The following is a 7,556-nucleotide window of genomic DNA, read 5'->3' on the forward strand; positions in this document are numbered from 1 at the left end:
TGGTCCTCGGTTGGTGTTGGACAGGTATTCGTCGATTTCAGTGGGGCGCTGGCCGGGTTGGGGGCGTGCTGCGTCGACGGAGAATCCTCGCAGACCGAGCCTCTTGTAAGGGCAGTGACCGTAGATGTGGTCGGCCTCTCCGCAGTGGTAGCACAGCGGGCGATTATCGGGAGTTCGCCACATGTCGGCCTTCCTCGGCGTCTGGTATTGGACTACCGGGGGTCGGGTGGGGTTAGGGGACGGCGGTATGGCGGGGCCTCTTGACGACGGATTGGAGCAGGGTGGCGTCGACGAAGAGCTGCGGAGTAGGTCATCGCTTGTGGCTCACGGCGTGCTTCGGATGTCGTCGAAGCCACGAGTGCCTGTTGAACCTCTTCTCGGAAGACGTCTGTTAGGGAAGCCGCTTCAGGTTGCTGCGCCGTTGGAAAAACCTTCCGAAGCTCCTCCTTGACCACTGCTCGGATGGTCTCGCACAATGTATCGGAGCTTGCAGTTGCGGCATCGATTGTCTCCGAGAACAGCGCGTTCACTGGGCGGTCGTAGTGCCTTGTCCGAATTTCGAGAGTCTTTTCCAAGGTGGCAGCCTCAGAAGTGAATTCAGCCACCGTTTTAGGGGGGTTGCGGACAAGGCAGTCAAAGAGTTCTTGCTTCACTCCTTGCATTAGAAACCTGAGTTTCTTTTCTTCAGTCATTTCAGTGTCCGCGCGGCGAAATAGTTGCTCGATGTCCTCAGCGAAGATTACGATCCCTTCGTTGGGGTGTTGCGTGCGCGTTTCCAACTCAAGTGCGGCTCGTTCTGTCCGCACGACGGTGGCGAATGTTTTAAGGAACTCGCTTTTAAAGAGAGTCCAGTTGGTTAGCGAGCTTTCATTGTTCTCGAACAATGTTGGGGCTGTATTTTTCAAATAGAAGAAAACATCACGGAAAGTTTCTTCGTCATCCCACCTGTTAAAGATGCGGACGCGCTCCACTTTCTCCAACCACTCCTCAGGGCCCTCTCAGGGAGACCTGCGGAACGATGGTGGTTCCCGAGGCTGTCGAGGACGAGGGAAGGATTAGAAGCGCTGGTCATGATTCCTGCGCTGATCATGGTGGTTTTCACGTCGTCGTCTTTCTTCACGTTGTCCGGAAGCAGTCCAACCTCTGGGTGAAGACCTTGCTGTCGGCGGCTGACACGAGTTGGGCTTGCTAGTCGGCTTGACGATTTCTTAGGGTTCATGTACGCCGTACCTCCACCAGATGTCACGATGCCAAAGACGATGCAGTGGTCTTGAAGGAAAACAAATTTATTGGAGGGAACTTGTGCTCCCCTAACAACTCAAACAATACACAGGCGGCAAAGCAGCAGTCAGCAAAGTGATGTATACGCAAGCGACCGTGGGCGAACGAATACCCCGGCGTCTGGTCTGCAGGCTTTTTATCTTTCGGTGTGCGTGGTTCTCGAACCGTCGATTCACATCTAGAACATTGTAAATCCAAGAAGATTATTCTGTGCTGTTCACGTTAGATGGGAATGCTCTCCCTATCAGAACAGATAACACATGCGGCACAGAAAGGAAGAATGGAACACGCGCTTCCCTTGGCACAGCGATAACACAGACCGGCGCAGCCTGGCGGTAAAAGCGAAGCACAAATAAACACAATGCATGGTTCGCGGCAATACCATATGCCCCAACTGGAAAAAAAGAAACGCTTCCCGTGGGAGTATAAAACTTTGCTCTTTGGCGTTACGAAACCAGCGTCTACCCGACTAAGCAATCTTTATATTCCTGACCCATACCATGTCCTTTTGGTTTGTAACGTAGAATTTTGATTTTGACGTGGCCGTTGGACCTAGCGTGGTATAACGCGGTCAACTTTGGGACAAGCATGAAAGACGGTGGACTAAACATTCCGGGCCCTCCAGTCATCAAGAACTTTCACGGCAAGTTCGGAAATAAATGTGAGAAAATCACTTAGGAAGCGGAAACTTGCCGCCTTACGAAGCAACTTCACAACAAATTTGGATCGGCTCAACGGGCCATGGAAATATAATGAACGGAATAAATCCGAGACAGGAAATGGGCTTTCCGGATCAGAGAGATTTCTGTACAGAAGATATCATAGTTCAAAAAAAGAAAAAAAGAAACGTGGTTGGTCTTGCCACGTACTTAGGGGAAATAAGATTCCTTGGACAACCAGGATGACAGAGCCGACACTGGGAGACAGGTCTGGTAAACGAGGAAGACCAATACTGCATGGAGAGACGAAATAAAGTTCTGAGGCAGGAATAGACTCAAGCGCCGCGGGACAGGAGCGGTTGGAGATCGATGTGAGAGGCCTTCGTCCTACAGTGGACTTAGTGTTCCGCTGCTGCTCATGATGCAACCGCTGTGCCTTCGACGAAGGGATAGTGGCCGGGAACTCTGCTGTGTCTCCAGCCTTGCAGCATTTTAAATGCAGAGCATTTCAGTAACTCACGATGTCACCCGCGTTGACGTCCGTAGTCGTAGTCCGCACCCCTCCCCCTACACTATATAAAAAAATACTATCCGGCGCCTGGTTTCGATCCCTCGACCCTGCGGGTGGAACGCAATGTACATGGTGCTCTACCCACTGCGCCACAAAGCCGACACAGAATGGGAGGCTACGAACGCGCCTTATATCCTTCACTCATTCAAACTACGTCAAGAAGCTGCTGATACAACGCATTCACTACCACCAACTCCCCAAACACTAAACGTTAACGCAATACAGCCACCCCCTATGCAACGCATTTATTCGAGTCTCCCTCGCGGGGAGATGGGCCCATTTTTTTTAGTTGCTGCGCCAATTTTTTTAATATACATCACCGGTGTACTATTGACGTTTTCAACTAGGAAATCCTTTTCTATTTTATGAAACCACGATGCACTAAACTCAGTAATTATTTTGCGCGAGAAGGGAACACACGGCCACCTAACCTAGCTAATTCAAAAAGGTTACAAAACGTATATGCTACGTATATGCCAGGCTAAAAATGGGTGCGAAACGAATCGTAAAAGACGCCCGTCGTAGCGGCGACGTCTTAAATCTATGCTAAGGTGCGGCTGGCTCACGTGTTTCTAAACGATCTAAATCTGGGTTTGAAAACGCAGAGGAAAATCTAAAGGACATGTAAAATTCGGCTTGGGTGTATGACTACATCGGCATATAAGACCTCTTGCTAATAGCTGAAAAATACCTGTTTAAAAGTGGTCATTGTGATACCATTATTTTTTGGCCTATTTCAGCTATATTGAAGCGTCCTGATAGATGGCTATCACATTCCTTTTGTTCTCAATATACACGCAATGGTCGAATACAACAACAAAAACAGTTTCTTGAGTCCGGTGCAAAATACAACGCACTGCCCATCTGTGCGTTATACAATCTGCGGAAAATTATCAACACAATGACCACAAGGATTTTATTGAATTCAATGCAACAAATTTAAAAACACTGGAATGTATGATTGATGGTTTGATTCTGATTCAGAATAATTAGAATTTCTTCACAAGATCAAGGCGTGGTTTGGATCGGCCTGTCGTGGGCTTGGCAGTGGCGACGATGTCATTAGAGCGTTCCACTAAAGACGAGGAACATACAGAAAACGAGGTTCAACACACTGGGCTGTGGCAACACAAGAACTCTAACCTGCAAAGTAACACTTCCGAAACGGTTCCGAAACGCACTGAAACCACACCCAGAAAAGAACACTGATGGCTGTCCATCCGATTGTCAAACGGTGCATACGACATTATTTTTAAACCAAAGTCAGGTAGAGATATACAAAACAGCTCGACTCTGTCAAAGACGGATGCGAGGGGTAAACATCTTGTCGACGCAATGGACCACTTGAACCTGTGTGGCGAATGATGGGGCTTCCACATTTTTCATACCACCTGCATCGGCAAACACTATTGATTTTACTCTCCATACGAGTGATATCCAGATCCAATGTTGCACTCCACAAGGCCTTCATTAAAGCTGCTGGCTTTCACCACAGCGAAGTGAAAATTGCACGTGCGGTCAATTGGGACTGGTATGTAGAGGACCTGAGTGCCGTGTCAGATGTCCTGTTCAAGGATATGTCAGCGAGTAAAGAGAGGGCAGCAACAATCTTTAAGCTCATATGCCATTCCCAGTTCCAGATTTGAAGTTGAAGAACCTGTGTGCCGCCAGGCGAAGAGCCCACCGGAAGCTTAAGCGAAGAAATGGTGATCCAACACTGAAGACCACATTCAACAGAATAAACTCCGCTACCCATCGCTATACAATCAGATTAAGGCGCTCCCAATGGGCGGCGTTTTGCCCTTCCTTAAGCGTATTCACACCAGTGCCTCGAATTTTGAGGATTATGAACTCGTTGTCTGGACAGTCACGTTCGATAAGGCCGTTTGCGGTCTTGGTATTGCGGAAGTATATGACGATCTCCGAATTCGCTGAGGAATTTGCGGACGCGTACACTTAAACCATATATGCGGGACTCCCTTCCCCGTTAGCCTCCGTGTCCTCCTCAGCGTTGGATGCTACATTCCCGCTTCGTGAGTTCGAGAGCACGCTAAGTTCCTTACGCAGGCGATGTTCACCAGGGCCTGACGATATCAGCAACCATATGCTACTTAATATTCCTGCAGAATGCAAAAACGATCTCCCCCGGTACTTCAACCACATTTTGGAGACGGGTGACATTCCTTCATGGAAACTCGCCTGGGTGGTGCCGGTTCTTAAACCTGGAAAGGACCGAACGGTGGTGTCTTCACACCGGCCTCTTTTCCCTCACATCTTGTGTGGCGAAGGTGATAGAGAAACTGGTTTGTGCGAGAATAACCTGATGGCTAGATCGTTATAAAAAACTAACACTGCATGACTGGGTTTCGACGATGCTTTAGCGCCCAGGATATTGTTCAGTACTATCTGCCATGTCGAGCATAACCGAGTGCATTATCTTGAAGTTTCGAAGGGGTAAGGCTGTATCTTGAGACACGCAATACTAGACAGACTACATGTGCCAAGAAACCTTCTGGGCTTCGTTCACGGCTTTTTCGCTGACTGCTACATGCAAGTACGGTTGGGGAGTTCGCTAAGCGAAAAAAGATGCGTCTTGAGGGGGGGTTCCACAGGGTTGTGTTTGTTCCCTATTCTTTTATTGTGGCTATGGCTGGGCTACCTGCAGCACAAAAAGAAGTTCCACAACGAGCTCAGGTATCCGTGTACGCTGACGGTGTTTGCATCTGGTTGTCCGGATATCAACATTAGTGACTGGCAGTGATCGCTCAACGGATTGTTCGCACCATGCAGAAATATCTGTCCTCCGTCGTACTGACGCTCTCGGCCGAGAAGTCGTATTTTGTCTTTTTTCCTGGGATCCGACATAGGTTCACCCAAGTTATTTTAACATTGGGCAGCCTGTCTATCCGTCAAGCCACTCATGTGCGGTCACCCTGGACAGCAAACTGTGTTAGAGACGGGCAGTCGACATAACTGTTTCGCCTCTGCTTCGCGTAGGAACATTTTGAGGAGGATTTCTGGAGCTAAGTGGGGGAATCACCTGGCGTCCACGATTAAGCTGCACTCAGCTCTGATTGTGAGTTGCATTCTTTACCACTTGCCTCTGATCACCCCTTCAGTATTCCAGTATGAGCGCCTCGAGCAAGGAAAGGGCTGAAAATAGCAGATGGAGTTCCTCAGGGAGCGGCAAACGAGATGGTCATACGGGAGAGGCAGTATGCTACACTCCGCTTGATGGCGTCACAGAGGTTACTGACGCAGGTTTTGTGCGTAGGGGAAAGCAGGGCTGGAGGAGCAATAATAGGGCGGCTTCGAACAAGGGCGGCCTCTCATGCGCACACTGCTCTTAACACTCTGAGAATATTGTGCCATCAGTGGCCGGAGAAACTTCCCATCTCAATGCCGTCATGGTCTTACGAGAGCCTTCAGTCTCAGCTACATGTTCCTCACATGAGAGTCAAGCGACGCACGCCAGTGGAAGGAGCCAGATTTTTGGTATATGAACATTTGAAGAACTCTTGTCCCAATCACAATTGCATGTTTACGAATGGCTCAGTCGATATGCACAGAGGGGTTAGTGCACCGGCGTATCTCATTCCTGTGCCCACGTTTCCTGGGCAGCACGCCTGGATTATGTGGTGTCCTCCACCGAATCCGAGTGCATTGCGGTCGCGGCTGCTTTGAGCAAACCTGAGTCATAAAAGCCACAGGAAGTTGTAATTCTGACTGACCCAAAAGCAGCACTATACCTTTTGCAGCATCGGATACCCCTGAAGAAAGACTTTCAGCGTTACTTACGGCTTGTGCAAAAACTCAGAAGCAAGGGTTTTAATGTCCGGTTTCAATGGATTCCATCCCATGTTGGCGTCAAGGGCAATGAGACCGCTGATCAGATGTCACGGAGTGCGCTGCAATTCGCAGCGTCTGTTAAAGTTTTCCCAAATCACTGGAACGACTTCAGGCGAACAGTGGCCGAACATTTCAAGCCCTTGGGAAATCCCTATCACCAGCCTTGCGTCACAAAGGGACACACCAAATCGGAGGCAACAGTGCTGTACCGCATCCGAACAGGCTCAGCGAAGACCACATCTTGGTATTCAAGGTGGGCCTCGTGTGATCGCCTCTGTGTTCGTCATTTGCAGTAATAGGAGATGTACACCACTACGTGGTGTGTTGCCTAGAGCATGATGTCGAGCGGACTGCAATTCTCTCAGCGATTCTAAAGCTGGTAGCCCTACATAGCACTCTGGACCACGTCGTCTTTCCAAGCGGACATTGGATGCTGCCCAGAGTCTTGTCGTGCCTTCTCCTAAGCATCCCTCAGGAGAGAACTGGCGAACTCCTCATGAAAGGACACTAATATGCGCCAATTAGGAGGAGCATGGGTGGAGCAATTGACAGCATATCCAGCCAGGGTAACCACACGTGATCCCATACAACAACCATTACCACCACAACACGAGATTTCCCACAAGCATGCGCTGGGCCCGCCTCCACCCGTAGACCTATCGATGCGTGAATATTCGTCTGTGACCCCACGTGTGTGATGCCCGGCTGCGCGCCTGCCGCTACTTGAAAGGCCATGCAGGAGTGATGCGGACGCTCGATTTGATTGCCCAAACAAACAAGACGCGTCGCATTTGAATAAATGTGCACATATGTTATATATCACTTCCGTCTTTTGAACAAAAGGAAACGCTCGGAATTTATATAACATGCTCTTATGAACAAGAGATAGCTGGGAAATCCTTCAAAAAAACTTTTTCGATTAAGTTGGCAGCAGTGGTGTCAGTTCGCCTTACAATTTCGTGCTGCCGCCTGACTTCAGCACAGGTGGTAAACGTAATATTATTATACGCGCCTAAAGAACCTCGTGCATACATCCGCGGTGGAGCAACGCTTCAAATGCATTATTGAATTTTCTGCAAAGAGAAATCAAAAGACGCCAACCAAATACCTTTTCGTCAAAACGAAATCCGCCAAAGCCAGCGAATTTTGTAGCGTAAAGGAGAGAAATGCTTGAAACATACCCTTAGTCAAAACAA

The sequence above is a fragment of the Haemaphysalis longicornis genome, unplaced genomic scaffold, assembly GCF_048455015.1.
Source record: "Haemaphysalis longicornis isolate Haplotype H1 unplaced genomic scaffold, Haemaphysalis longicornis Haplotype H1 scaffold_2, whole genome shotgun sequence".
Lineage (NCBI taxonomy): Eukaryota > Metazoa > Arthropoda > Arachnida > Ixodida > Ixodidae > Haemaphysalis > Haemaphysalis longicornis.